Consider the following 16,293-nt stretch of genomic DNA (forward strand, 5'->3'; position numbering starts at 1 on the left):
TCCGAGCGTCCCCGAAACTCGTGAGGCAAAGTCAAGTGCACTGACTGAACTGTAAACAGACTGGATGTCCGTAGACATCGGTCCGTCTGAGGGTAATCACCAAATAAAAAGGCGGGTACACGGTGGTTTTAAACAACTATTCTAGAAAAAAACCTGATAAGTCTCTGTAATATGATAAATCTGAGATAAGCTGCCATTTCTGTATCACAAGTCTCAAATTTACTACTCAACTGAGTAATATAAAAATAAGGATGTTTTACGCTACATTTCATGCTAGGAAAACATGTAATAACACTTATGCAAGATCAGATACTGAAATTTATTCAGATGAACTCATTTATAAAAACTTATTTATATAAAATCAATATAAAATCACTTATGAAATCTTATTTATAGAAATAATCTATATAACTTATTTATATAAAATCATTCATGAAAGAAAGTCCACTCACTGATGGTCCGAGCTAGCTGGACCCTTCGAAGGTCCCTCCTGTGGGTCGACTGGACCTCTGGTGCCTTACTCGAACGATTTGGTGGAGAAACGAAAGAGATCGAGAGGAGAGAAGTTTCGACTGGAAACCGGCGGTTTTTGCCAGTTTTCGGCGAACTCCGAGCGGCGCCATGGCTGAGACCGGTCGGGGAAGATGGCGAGTGAGTGGCGGTTCCAACGGTACTCACGGCGGAGATCAGCTCGGCCAGTGGTAGCCGGGCCGACGCCGAGAATGAGCGGAGGTCGAGGGAGATCGTGCGCGGGAGGAGAGAGAGGAGAGGAGAGAGAAACTGACGGGGGAGAGGAGAGAGAAGAAATAAAAATCTGACTTTTTCCCAAATTACCGTTTTGCCCTTCGCGGTATTTTGACCATATTTTCTTCGTTACAACTCCGATTCGGGTCTACTCCATGTCTACGGACTCGTTTTGCCGTGCTCTACGCAACAGTGTAAGCAGAATTACCAAATTCTTTCCCGATCAAAAAGTTAACTTTTTCCCTATTAAATAATGCGAGGGCAAAATTGTCTTTTTGCTAGAAGATATTAATCCTACTTTTTAGATATTTTGTTATTTTCTTGATATTTTGTTTTGGGTTATTACAGTTACAATGCACTGTACTCATAGTAGGATTCATTTTTGAAACAAATGTGCGATGATACTCAAGAACACACGGGCGAGAGAAGAAAAAAACATATAAATTATTTTTATCTAAAATTAAAAAATGAATTTAAGTTGGGTTAATTTTTTTACTTTTTTATATATTACTCCACTTGAAAAAGTAAAAGATAAACATTTACTTGACAAAGTAGCAAATAAAGAAAAGTAATAAGTTATGATCAGTACCTGGGTCAGTTTGGCATTGCTGTGCTATGAAAATAATCTATGTTAGATTTGCTGTGAGAGAAAGAAGTTTGGCGTTTAGTAAACTTTTTGTTAAAAGTTTTGTTGGTACTATTTCCTGCCTAATCATTAAACCTAGTGCCTCTTCGAAACTGATAACTGCATAATCAGAAAATGAAAGCACCTCATTAGCTGCTTTCTCTTCTAGCTTTCTCTCACAATAATTTTTAACAATAAGTGATTTTCTCATAGTTTACCAAACGGGTTGGGCTTCCCAAAAATTTTATAAAATCACTTATCACCCCAAAAAAGTAATGCAAAATGGGTACCCCAATCATGTGTTTGTATCATCAAATTATCTAACATTAATAGTAGTTGTTTGAATTTAAGCAGAGAAAGGAACAAAAGTTGAATTTTTTCACACAAAAAATAACAAATACGCAAGAAAACAAATATAAGCTGGCATGGCATACTTTGACAGATTTATTCATTCCAATCATCCCCTTTTGCCATGGTAAAAGAGGATTCCCTTTTGCCATGGTAAAAGAGGATCTAGGCTCCAAAAACAACCTTCACAAATGGAAAGTTGCCATGACAAGAAGTGGGCCACGAAACTGGGCAAGCCCAAGGGCAAGACTTGCCTGGATTGCTGATGTCATGCTGATGTTAGTGTGATGTCAGCGGCCAATTTAAATACCAACAAAACTTTAAAACAATACCAACAAATTCAGAATTTTTTTTTTCTATAAATACCTAGCCATGTTCTTCACTTCTCAAACCAAAATTCATACAAATTATTCTCCTCATATCTCATGTAAATAGTGGGTGCCCTTGGATTGCCATAGCAATAGGTGGGAATGCATCAAATAATTATTAAGACAGTTACTATTTACATAAATAGTGTTTACCCTTACTTACCCTTACCATGGCACAATGGGGTAGAAATGCTCTTAATCTTACATGCAGTTACAAGTTTTTTTTAAAAGCAAAAACCTAAAGCCTAAAAGGGAAAATAAGTATTGAAAATCAGAGCTATGAAAGGAAAATAAATTTTAATGCTACATTTTTTTTTTGGTCAAAGCCAACTTTATTCATTGAATATGGAAATGTAGTACAAGAGTTTGAAGGCCAATAACATTGCCAGAAGAATAGTACATAAGCCAAATAAATAAATACAAAACAGAATTTAAATGTGAGAAAGGCCCACATACAAAGCTTTAACCCAAATAACACAAAAGTACAAAGCCCTTGATCAGAAAATAAGGTGCAGCCGCACCACCCACAGCTAGACATGTCAATATGAATCCAATCCAAATTCACTGTAAGTAATAAGATATGAATTGGACTTCTTAATCCAATAATTGGATTATAAATGGATTTGAATATGGATTATAGTTTATCCGATCTAACTTAGTATGAAGTATAATTTTGTTTTTCTATGCTTTATACTAATATTTTATAGGGAGCTTTCATTTTAAGACACTATATAGTTTTCTAATTTGGAACATAGGAATACAACTTCACCTAATTAGCATAAGGAGACCCAAAAGTAGTACCCTAATTTTACAATAATGTAATTAAAAAACATTAAAATTACACAAAATGCCACTCCTTCTAATTCAAGCACACTATGCCACATGTCCACTTTTGGCAATCACCCTTCCGGCTAGCCGCCACTGCCCACCACCCATTGGCGACAAGCACCTCCCGGCCCGCCGTCGCCTACCCTCGCCAGCTTCCCGCCAGCCGCCGCAATCCCTCATCAGCCTCCACCATCCCTTGTTGGCTTCCGACCAGTCACCGCCATCCCTCGCTTGCCATCCATCGCCGATCACCAACTATGTTGCCCTCAACCTAAAAAAAATAGGAAATTTAGTGTACTTGAAGAGACTTGAACCTTGACCCTCAAAAGAGGGTAGCCTCATTCACTAACCACTACACCAACCTTACTGTTGTGATATTTTGTCAGTTAAGCAATACTTATATTAAGAGTTAATGTTTTTAAAAAAAATAAAATTTATTTCAACATTGATTTGTGCAAAATTTGTACCAAATCCCTCATGCTTAGCTATAGAGTTATACAAAACAAACTGGTGTAGATATCAATAATGTAAATAATAATAAAAAAGATGTAACAAAAAAAATAGGCTGCAACAAAAACAAAAACCACTTCTATAGAAATATAAACTACATTGTATTTGTTGACGTGACTTGTGGATATTTACTTACTTTCCTTACACACCAAGAATTCCTATTATAATTGTAATTGATTTACTTTAATTCCTGATTTCCTACTGCAAATAGATTTAGGAATTTATTATTTACTTGCCAATTCAGGTTTCGTTGTATTATAAATATAACCTCTACAAGGAGAAGAATACACAGAAAATTCCCACAAACAAATATTTTCTCATAGTTTTCATATTTTAGCATGGTATCAGAGCGGCGATCTTGGAATTGCTGACTCTAGTTTCAAACCCCCGTCGCTGCTATGGGGGTTGATGATTTTTTCAACCCTCATGGAGGTAGCACCACCGACTCCTTCTCTCATTCTCCACCAACCATCGTTGAGTTGAGTGCCCCGATGGCTCCGCTCCTACAGATGCAGACTTTGACCCCGAACCATATCCAGATTCAGGATCCTCTTTTGATGAACCCGACCCCGACCCCGACCCCGACTATGACGATGACGACCCCGACCCCTACCCCGACTCAGAAGACGACCCCGACCCCGACTCCGAAGATGACCCCGACCCCCACTCCGATGATGACCCCAACCCCGAATTTGTCTCTGATTCAGACCCTGATCCCGATTTCGACTCCGACTCCGGCCCCGACTCAGGCTCAGATTCCGATCCCAATTCCTACTCAACCTGTATCCTATGCATCTTCCGCTGCACAGATTATGACTTCTAGACTAACGACCCCGACACATGGACCAGATTGCGCATATTGTGGTGATCCGAGACACACTTGTGAGACTTGTTTTAAATCGCATGGCTACCCCAATTGGTGGGCTACTCTTACAGATCGAGGACAATGCAATATGACCAGTAATGGTACTGGTTATGGATTCCATACTTCCGATAAGATTGATTCCAGGAGCTGGATAATTGATTCCGGTGCAACTGATCATATGACGTTTGATCCTGATGATTTTCTGAATACTACACAACCTCGACGAACCTGTATTGCAAATGCCAATGGTGTTACTTATCCTGTGACAGGGGCTGGCACTGTTGCACTCTCATCCTCTCTCTCACTGTCTAATACTTTACTTGTTCCATCTTTATCCACTAAATTGTTGTCAGTTAGTCAGCTTACTGAACAATTGAATTGTTGTGTACTCATTTACCCGAGTTTTTGTTTGCTTCAGGATATTCACACTAAGGAGATTCTTGGTCGTGGTACTAAGAGAGGGGGGCTATATTATGTCGATGACTTCAGTCCCGGCATGGCTAACAGCGTGACACATCCCTTTGATAGCAAACAAAAGCAAATCTGGTTGTGGCACCGTCGATTGGGACATCCGTCTTTTAGTTATATGAAGCATCTTATACCAGATTTATTCTCAGGTTTCAAGGACTCTGACTTCACATGTGATACTTGTATTTTGGCCAAGAGTCACCGTGTGCCCTACCCGTTGAGTACGAACAAGTGTACTACTCCATTTACGTTAATTCATTCTGATGTCTGGGGACCTTCTCCTATCACTGCTCCTTCTGGTGTTCGATGGTTTGTCACATTCATCGATGATTGTACACGGATGACATGGCTTTATTTGCTGAAGAATAAAAACGAAGTGTTTTCCTGTTTTCAGTCCTTCCACAAACAGATGAAAACTCAGTTTAATGCTCAAATCCAGATTCTTCGCTCAGACAATGGTGGAGAATTTGTCAATCATGACTTTCAGACTTACTTCCAACAACATGGAATTATCCATGAGACGACTTGTCCTCAGACACCACAACAAAATGGTGTTGCTGAACGAAAGAATCGACATCTTCTTGAAACCGCCCGAGCACTTCTGATTGGCGCTCATGTTCCTCGCCATCACTGGGATGATGCTATTGTCACCGCAGTTCATCTGATCAACCGCATGCCTTCTGGTGTACTGACCTTTAAAACTCCCTTACAGGTGCTTGCACAACACAGACCTCTGCCTTCTGTTTTGGTACTCACACCCCGAATCTTTGGATGTGTGGCTTTCGTTCATCTCCACAAAAATCAACGTAGCAAACTTGATCCATGTGCGCTTCGTTGTGTTTTTGTGGGTTATGCCACTCATCAGAAAGGCTACCGCTGTTATCACCCTCCTACCCAACGAACCTATGTCACTTTGGATGTGACCTTTCTGGAATCTGAGCTGTTCTTCCATGACCCATCATCCAATTCTACACTTCAGGGGGAGATACGAAGTGAAGAGCAGAATTGGAGCAACTTGAAAAATAAAGAAATTCTCCTTTGTACAGAAATGATTGATCATTCCGAGTCTGGAGCACGAGATTACTCTCTGTCGAAAAGCGACCAATCGCCCATTCATAGCAATCAATTGCCTGACCCACCTGATCCATGCGAAGATATTTCTGATCCGAGTCTCACACCTACAGACAATACAGAACAACAAGATGAAGACCCCCCTCTAACTCAACAGTACCAACAGACCAATCTCCCAAGAATATCCTTGAGGTAACTACTCCTACTAGACTTGTGCATTTAGATGATAAAACTATTGTATATCAATTACCTTTCAGGCAAAATCGTGGGAAGCCACCAAACCGTTATTCACCTGATATTGGCAAGACATCCAAGTATCCAATTGCAAATCATGTATCCACTGAGAAGCTGTCTGAACCACTCAAGGCTTTTGTGCATCAGTTGTCTGCTATCCATATTCCAACCAAGGTCTCTGAAGCATTGAAAAATCCTAAGTGGGTCCAAGCTATAAAAGAGGAGATGAAAGCCCTTGAGAAAAATCAGACTTGGACATTGGAGACTATACCCCGAGGAAAAAAGACTATCGGATGTAGATGGGTGTTTACTATAAAACACAATGCAGATGGATCTATCGAGCGATACAAGGCAAGACTTGTGGCAAAATGGTACACACAGACCTATGGTATAGACTATGAAGAAACCTTTGCTCCAGTTGCAAAGTTAAACACCGTCATAGTCTTATTGTCCCTTGCAGCTAATTTGGATTGGCCACTACACCAGTTTGATGTAAAGAATGCTTTTCTACATGGCGAACTCACGGAGGAGGTGTACATGGACATTCCTCCTGGATATAATACTACTCAGACTGGAACAGTTTGCAGGTTACGAAAAGCATTGTATGGATTGAAACAGTCACCACGTGCATGGTTTGGACGGTTCACCATGGCAATGAAGAACAATGGTTTCAAACAGTGCAACTCAAACCATACTCTGTTCTTGAAACATCGAAAAGGGAAGGTAACAGCATTAATAATCTATGTTGATGATATGATTATTACTGGGAATGATAAACATGAAATATCACAGCTACAAGACTATCTGGCTACGGAGTTTGAGATGAAGGATCTAGGTGGACTCAAGTATTTCTTGGGAATTGAGGTGGCTCGATCGCAGCAAAGCATATTTCTCTCTCAAAGGAAATATGTCTTAGACTTGTTGACAGACACAGGAATGCTAGATTGTAAACCTGCGGACACTCCTATTGTTCAGAATCATCATCTTGGAGAATATCCGGATCAAGTTCTAACTAACAAAGAAAGATACCAAAGGTTAGTGGGAAGATTGATCTATTTGTCACATACTCGACCAGACATTGCTTATGCGGTGAGTTTTGTCAATCAATTTATGCACTTTCCAAGTGAAGACCATATGAATGCAGTTCTTCGGATACTTAGATATTTGAAGTCTACACCTGGAAAATGACTTATGTTCTCAAAGCATGGTCATCTAAATATTGATGGTTATTCAGATGCAGATTGGGCAGGTAATGTAACAGATATAAAATCCATATCGGGTTACTTCACATTCGTGGGAGGTAATTTGGTGACATGGAGAAGCAAGAAACAGAATGTAGTAGCTTTATCCAGTGCAGAAGCCGAGTTCAGAGGCATGACTAAAGGGATTTGTGAACTTCTTTGGTTAAGAAAGTTGCTTACTGAACTTGGGTATAAACCTACATCCACAATGAATCTCTTTTGTGACAACAAGGTTGCTATAGCCATTGCACAGAATCCGGTTCAGCATGATCGTACTAAACATGTTGAGGTGGATCGACACTTCATCAAACAAAAGCTTGAGGCTAAAGTGTTTCAGTTTCCTTTTGTGAAATCCGAGAATCAATTGGCGGATATTTTGACAAAGGCGATTTCCAGCAAAGCATTCCACAATTCACTAGATCAGTTGGGCATTGGCGACATCTATGCACCAACGTGAGGGAGAGTGTTGGCGCGACTTGTGGATATTGACTTACTTTCCTTACACACCAAGAATTCCTATTATAATTGTAATTGATTTACTTAATTCCTGATTTCCTACTGCAAATAGATTTAGGAATTTATTATTTACTTGCCCATTCAGGTTTCATTACATTATAAATATGACCTCCTACAAGGAGAAGAATACACAGAAAATTCCCACAAACAAATATTCTTTCATAGTTTTCATATTTTAGCAACATTGTGTATTTTAATAACAATGACCAATCTACAATCTAATAAAAACATAACTATAATAGTAACAAAATAAACAAAACAAAACTAGGTTATTCGTGTTTATGTTGGGCGAGGGGAAATCGGACTGAAGACCCTCTAAAATAGGTTATTCGTGTTTCTGCTTTCTACATTGCAAGTTATGTTTTCTGCATTACAATTTTCATTTTATGCAATGAAGTTTCTGTTTTCTACAATGCAATTTCTGTTTTCTGCATTGCAGTTTTAATTTTCTGCATTGTAGTTTCTGTTTTCTGCATTGCAGCTTCTATTTTCTGCATTGCAGCTTCTGTTTTCTGCATTGGAATTTTCATTTTCTGCAATGCAGCTTCCGTTTTCTGCATTGCAGCTTCCGTTTTCTGCATTGCAATTTTCGAAAAAAAGAAGAAGAAGATTTTGTGTCATTGAAAATTGCCATTCATCTCCGAGAACTTGATTTTGTGTCAATAATCAATCTACAATCTAATAAATCCCTCATGATCAGCTTTAGAGTTATACAAAACAAAACAATATTTTTTTAAAAATTCTAGCCATGTTGGGAGAGGGGGAAATGAGGAACTAAAAGGCAAAACCATGATGAAAGTACTAAAATAATCAAAAGACAAATACTTTGCTGATAGAATTGTATAAGTTCCATGTACTTCACACATTCATACTAAAATCCAAATGATCCCTACACAAGTGTACATGAAATGGAAACTGTTGTGCAACAGTTTCTTAAAAAACCAATTATAGAGAAACGGAAACTGCATTGTTGAATTTGAGCCAAAAACTACCAAAATCATCAACTCAAGACAAAAAAACTACATGACAAAACCTATGAACAAACAATCTAAAAAAATCAAATCAACAAATAAAAATATAAACTGTAGTGCAACACATAAATATCAACAATGCAGTGTGTGCAAAACTGCAATGCAAACATAAATTGAACTACAAGAAACATGAGGTAGAAATTCCATAACAAGCTAAAAGAAACTGGAGACCTTCCCAAAAGAAAGGCATAATAGTTGAAGTATTTAACCTGTACAAGATTATTTATTTTGTCTAGCTGATGCATGTAAGATTTGATTATTTTAAAATTGGGTGCTCATCAGCCATCAAAGATTAGGTGCCTTCAAGACAAGGTCCAATGGCAAATTGGACTCAGAACATCTTAACAACCAACATTTGAGCTAGTGGATCCTTTCATGAGATAAGAACCTCATCCTTTTCATCATAAAAACACATGGGAGAAGTACTACTTGACCGTGCGACGAAATATATTGCAATTCGATAGAAGTAAGGATCCAAGTTTAACAATAAAAATTGTAAAATCGCCTGATTAAACACTACTGATATTTTGAAGTGTTGTCTAGCAGTTAGTTTTATTACAGGTTAATATCAATTAAAACTAGGGATGGAAAAATTGAACACAGGAGGTAAAACTACACTTCCTGGTATGAGCAAAGTTGTCTGCGTTACCAGCCTATAGCAAATTCAAAGTAAAATAAAATAAAATTCAATAAGAACTTATAGACGTGAAGGACAGGGCAGTACATGTGTGGAGAGTGATAATGCCACTAGGTTTTCAGATGAAGAGAAGCTACCACTCTATTACATTCATAAACGAACTCAAAACACAACAAAGTAGCCACATTTCAAATCTCAAAACAACACCACCGAAATTAAACAAAAAAATCTCAAGAAAAGCCCATTTCCAAGTAATTCAATCGCATAACATAAAAACTAGACCACATCAGATTCAAAAGCAGCACAATATTTAGTATAGGTTATGAATTACCCAGGAGACGGAGATCTATTAGGCCGAGTCGCCAAAATAGCAGGAAGAGCCTTTGATCTTTGCGAATTCGCTGACATCGATCCTCCGATTGCTTTTCCATGGATCGAAAAACGCCTTCTCCGTCGGCAATCGCGACGCCAGGACGAGCCATGGTCGTCATCAATTGCTTCTACGCCAAAAAACACCTCCTCTGTCGTCGATTGCTTCTCTGTCAGAAAACGACGAAAGACTACTTCTCCGCCTCCCATTTAAAATACAAAGGGCAAAAACATTATTTCAAATACAAATTAAACAAGCTTAAAGAGCACATGGGTAAGGCCATTGGCTTTTAATAAAATAAAATTTTAAACTCATCCACCATATCCAAAACAAAAATAAGTAATGTATCATATGCTAATTACTACGAATTTTTCTTATTTTGGGGATTTATATATGTAAATGAGTAATTTTAGTTTTATATGCACTAAGAATCCACTTAAAACAAATTTTTATGGTAAAATATCAAAATTTGATATTTATGGTAAAATATCAAAATTTGATATAAAAGTATATAAATACAATAAAAGAACGGGGCGAATGAAATTTTGATTTTTTGTACCTCTCAAAATAAACCCGATAATAATCTGATCTGGTCTAATCCGATTCGAAACATAACAGATATGAATTGATAAGTGCAATCTGATAGTCCGAATACAATCCAAATCCAATAATCCGAATATAAATATATTAGGATTTGGATTGAGGTATATCTGATCCCTTTACAGAGCCGCAACACAGCATCCAAACCACCATTGCAAGTCCACAACCAGCAAGGAGGACTCCCTCATAACTAGGTGAACCAAAAGTACGAACGGATAATGGGGGTGAGTAAGCCACCCGCGCAAAATGTGCTCCCATAATCCAAGAAAATTTTACATATTTCACTTTGAACACATCCTCATACCCAAACTCGCCAACTAAGAAGAGCAGCGAAGGAGACATTCGTAAACTCGAGGAGCGAAGGTCAGTGGTGTGATGGCAAGAGGCAGCAATAGGTGAAGGGTGGATGACACCATAACAGAGAGGGAAAAATGGGAGTGAAGAAATGAGAAGTGGAGGGTGAAACACAATGTTGGTAGGTGGGGGAGGGAGAGAAGGGAGAAAGTGTAGATTTAGGCATAAATTTAAGGAAAATAAACTGCGAATGAAAAGGAAGGGGAAAGGAAACCAAAAGGAGGAAGAAGCCCCAGATCTGAGACATAGCAGAGGGAGGGAACATCCATTCCTTGTGGGAGGAGCGGCTGACTCTCAAAACAGTGGAGAGAGACAGGAGCTTATTTTTGTCTACGGGTCACAAAGTTTAAATATAAGAGGAACAACAATAAAGAGAGGGAGGAATGTTTCACACCAAGAACGAAAAGGAAAACCATAAAAGGACTCACTAGTGTAGTGGTTTGGAGTATTTACTCTCTCAGGCAAAGTCCTGGGTTCAATTTCTAGTATCTGTGTTGTGTGTATGAGTTTAATATGCTATCGCCCCTTTCAATAGGAAAGGTCCTCAAAAAAAAAAAAAAAAAAAACGATACCTACACTTATTGAGACACTAAATTTTGTTGCATTTATGAAGATTAGCAATCTAGGGGTTGTGTGAGCAACTATATTGGTGTAATTACAGGGCAAAATGGCATTACCAGTGGTGTTATTATAGTGCAAAATATTGACATAGTTATGAATTTAAGTTTTTGTGAATGTGAGAGTATGATAATAGTTAGGATTATGATTGGCGCTTTTTTGAAGAGATGTATTTATCTTTTTGTGAAACAATTGTGGAGATATGAACCTATTTTGTTATAATATGATTCTTTTTAGTCTCCTTGCTATTGTTTTTATGTCGTATACCTGACTGCTTTAGGGTATTGCTAAACCTCATTAACATGAATTAATTAAAGCTTTTTTAGCCTACGGGCAACATGTGCAAGGGCATAGCATTTGTATGGCTTTTGACTAAATTTTTTTCCTCCATTAATTGAAATTTTATTTAAAACTTAGTGACCAAAAATATATTTAACTTATACACTTAATAGAAACTAAGAAAAATTAAGTATTAGACATAATTAACTTTAGGGAGCTTTAGTAATATACCCAAAATAAGGGCTGTAATTATTAAAAAAAACCCCACATAGAATGCACTTTAGAAACACAATCAAAAATCATTTACTACATATAAAATTAGTACTGAAGTTCCTATAAATTACATCTCTGTCATTGATTAACTTAAAATAAGCCCAACACAAAATTCCCAAAAGAACCCAAAACAAGCTCAGCGAGCCCATATTAGATTTTTTTGAAAAAACCCAAACTTAATATAAAATAAAATAAAAAATCACGAAAACCAAGGGTTTGTCCCCACGACCCTTCATTCTCCATCAAACCTCCGCAAACCATATCGTAGAAGTATATTGTTAATACCATGTCATAAAAGTACATTGTTGATACTATGTCATAAAAATGCACTGTTAATATCATGCTATAAAAGTATATTGTTAATACAATTTCATAGAAAAACATTCTTAATACAATTTCATACAAAAACATTGTAAATACCATTTCATACAAATAATCCAAAAAACCCTAACAAGAGATTCGATATCCTTTGCTGCCACCTCCAATTGTCCATAGTTTCACCAGATACAATCGCAAAGGCAAAAGGAAATACCTTTACAAGGAAAAAACAAGTACACTGTTAATACTATGTCACAAAAGTACATTGTTAATACTATGTCATAGAACTATTGTCCTAGTAAAAATCACATTTTGCATATCATAAACTTCAAGTGCACAGCCATATATAGAGCAAAATATAGAGCGTGCTTTGTTACTGAAAATCTGTTAATACTATGTCATAGAAGTACACTGTTAATACTATGTTATATAAATCAACTCAGTTGCAGGGTATGAACAGTATAACAGCTGTTCATACCACTTACTGGAAGTTAACAACTGCTCATACGACTTACAGATAACAAATTGTATACTACAAATCAACTTACTAACTTGTTGAAATTTACAGAAGTCATATATTAGACCTACAACCACCCAAAAAGCCAAAATTGGCTTGTTGCAAATGCCATATCAAAGTGTTGAGGAAGGTTGACTCTTTCTATTTTACCAGTTACAACTGCCGACTCATTTTGATTAGATTTTAGTATATTCCAGTATTTAAACAGAATTTTGAGACTCTTTGAAACAAATTTAACAAAAAAAAGCATAAACGCAACAATGTCCTAAATCTTAATTCTGAGTGAATAAACTATAGTGGTAATGAGGTTAACAAAGAGATACCTCCATCTCAATAAGATTTCCTATCATTCTCTCAGCAGGTTCTACACCATCGTGCAAAAATTTTACCATGACTTCATCCAGATGCTTTCTCAATACTGGAAATCTTTGCAACTCAATTACCTCACAAGCGTGGCTTATCTGCAGGCAAAATTTTATCTTCCTGATTACATCTACATCTCATGATTCATGGAAACATACAATTAAAACTCCGTAGCATATGCCTTATTACTCACCTTCATTAGTTCATCATAAACAAATCGAAGACACTAAAGGCTTGGGTCTAACAGACGAGCAATTTGTCTCCTAACTAAAAATTCAAATGGGACCTAAAACCAATTCAGAAACTTATCAGCCAATGCAGTGTAAAATCAAGCCATTAGTTTCTAATATTTAACACAAGGGAAAATGAAAGACTGCAGCATATGTTGTTAAAATGTTAACTCGCAATTGTACGGGCCAATTAGTAGTATAGCAAGACAAGTACGAGGTCGTACCCACAAGGACTGAGAAGTTAAAACTAGTTATGTACTTAGATTACCAAATTCAAGGAAGTAGGAGGTTAAGTCTAAAACAGAATTTAAAGCAAGAGTGGTTGTAATTGTTGAACAAATGAGGCAAAGCGAAATTTCAAACAAAAGCAAGGTGAACAAATGTAACAAAGAGTACTTTTGTAGGCTGGAAAACAGATTGGGAGACTAGGGCATTCGATTCACCATAACAATTCAATTCTGGGTTATAAGGAGTCAAGTGACAAGTCTCATTCGGATTCAAAGGTTGATTCTAGCTAAAGTATGATTAGGCCATGGTGTCTGGTCCTAACCTTGTGCTCCTAATTCCCTAACTTGATTATTTGTTGTCTAATCTAAATTAAGCATTAGGAACCCATTAAGCATAGAAGAACAAGTTAAACAACCAAGCATGTATCTAATCCCTGTTGTCGAATGTCCATACATACTTTTCTTATTCATAGTTCAATTAAAATCAAAGCATGGTGTCTACTCTTGATTCAAACCAAGGTAGCTAATATACAATTTCTAATGGTGATCAATCATCCAAACAAGCATATTAACTGATAAGCATAAAGAATAGGAATATGAATCATGAATCAAACTTGAAACTCAAAACTTCAACTTATAAACCCAGAATATTCATGTTAGGTTACATCATAGCCCTAGTTATGAATTTAGCTACTCATAATGGAAATGAAACTTAAACAAAAATGAGAAAACATATTGAATGCAATAAGAGTAGAGAAAACCAATTCTGAAGTTGCTTGTGGTTTCCAAGGCTTCTCCAGGTGCTTATCCACTTCTAATGCTACTCAAAGAACTTTCTCATGTCTAGAGTATGGCAACTAAAGAGGTGATTTGGGATGAGTTTGGGTGGCTGGTGATGGCAGAGAAAGAACAAATTCGTAGGAATATGGAAGGAAGGCTTGTTGGAGTCCTCCTTTGATTTTGGGCTCAATGAAGTGATGTAGGATGGCTGGAGTGAATTATTGGTGAATGGAGTGACTCCTCTGCACTTGAGTAGCTGACACACCTCCCTTAATTGCTCCCTTAATTGCTCAACATGTCGGGTCTAAAGTCAAGGAAAGACCTCCCTTAATTGCTCCCTCAATTGCTCCCTTAATTGCTCCCTCAATTGCTCCCTTAATTGCTCCCTCAATTGCTCCCTCAATTGCTCAACATGTTTGGTCTGGTGTGTACATGGGCTCACGAATTGGGCTCAACTTCATTATCTGATGCATTTGAGTAGTCCATCTTGAAGTTCAGACTCTCATCTTTCCAACCACAATTTATTTGGGCAAATCAAAGTTCGGAGGAAGATGTTAAGGCCGAAATGAGTTGGTAACCCAGTCTGCTCGTTTTTGCACCATTTTGCATCTTTTCTTATCCAAAGACACCATTGTTACCTAAGGCCCAATGAACTGAATGATAAACAGAAAAAGGGATTAAAAGCACATGTTTGACTCAATAACATAACCAAATCATAAGCAAGAAGGGTACAAAATGATATACAATTGTGAACTGATCAGCATATGTCATCATTATACCTCAGGCACAAATAAAGCATTTCTTACACCAGAAGCATTTTGAATAGCCATTCGAAAATCATCATCAGTTAGATCATCACAGGGGTCCACTTCCTACAATTCCTGATAGTTAGCAGCCAATCTGATGGCACACATCTTACAGTGTATCATTACTTCAAAATTTTCACAAGCCATACAAACTAAGTTGTTGAATTTAAAATGTTCACAAGCCAAACACAAACAGAAAACACAACAATTCATACAATAAAACTAGAAAATACTGAAATGAGCAATCGACATAAGAATAAACGGTGAAAATACGTACATCAGAGGCATCACTAATGAGCTCACAGAGAAAGATCTCCTTTTATGCTGTAACAGGTGTTGATGATCAAACTCAGAAGTTGGTTGCTCTCATGGATCAGGACCTGAGTCCACCTTCTGAGTTCTAAAACGACATTGCCGAGTTCGGCGTATTCCGCTCTTCAAAGAAGAGCTTCTTTAATGGCGACCGCAGAGAGGAAGAGGAAGCGGCAGCCTCTTTGGCTATGGAAAAATCATCGTCGTCGGCATTTGCGAAGAAGAGATCCAGGTTGAAAATCAGGAACACAAGACAAATCTGGCCATTTTGGAATATATCGTCAGTGGAAATCGGCGATTCGTCGGGGTTGGTGCATGCGAAAGAGAAATCAAGTAGAAATTCAAGTAAATTAAGTAAAAATCAAAATGAAAATAACGAATTGACGCATATTGAACAAACCTGCAAAGAAAATGGAGGCATCGGCGGCGAGAACACGTGTGAGGCCACCTACGTAACGGAGATTGTCGTCGGTCTTGTGTTGGTCCATGGCTTTGAGACTGTTGGTTTACTTTGAAGGCATGGAGAGGGAAGAAGGGAGAGAACAGAGGAGAGATGGTGGTTTGAAACAGGAGAGGGGCTTGAGGCTTCAAACCTGAAGGAGGGCTTGAGGCTTCAAACCTGAGGTTGTCAAACCTGAGGGAGGCTTCAAACGAGATCCAAAACTAACTTAATGCTAAAAAGGGTAATAAAGATATTTCATCTTATTAATTAAATTAAAAAATATACAATTGTTGATTTTTGGGTTTGTTTTGGGTGTGT

At 37.6% G+C, this 16,293-nt stretch overlaps 1 long non-coding RNA gene across 1 annotated transcript; it reads right to left on the reverse strand.

Moving 5' to 3' along the window:
• Nucleotides 1-12,437: 12,437 nt before the first annotated feature.
• LOC117635755 lies at nt 12,438-15,808 on the reverse strand. Its single transcript, XR_004586944.1, has 5 exons — nt 15,499-15,808; nt 15,195-15,287; nt 13,372-13,464; nt 13,139-13,276; nt 12,438-12,512 (listed from the first exon to the last, which is right to left on the reverse strand). It is a non-coding gene; the product is annotated as an uncharacterized LOC117635755 (long non-coding RNA).
• Between the last annotated feature and the right edge of the window lie 485 nt (nt 15,809-16,293).

This window comes from Prunus dulcis, chromosome 7, assembly GCF_902201215.1.
Source record: "Prunus dulcis chromosome 7, ALMONDv2, whole genome shotgun sequence".
Lineage (NCBI taxonomy): Eukaryota > Viridiplantae > Streptophyta > Magnoliopsida > Rosales > Rosaceae > Prunus > Prunus dulcis.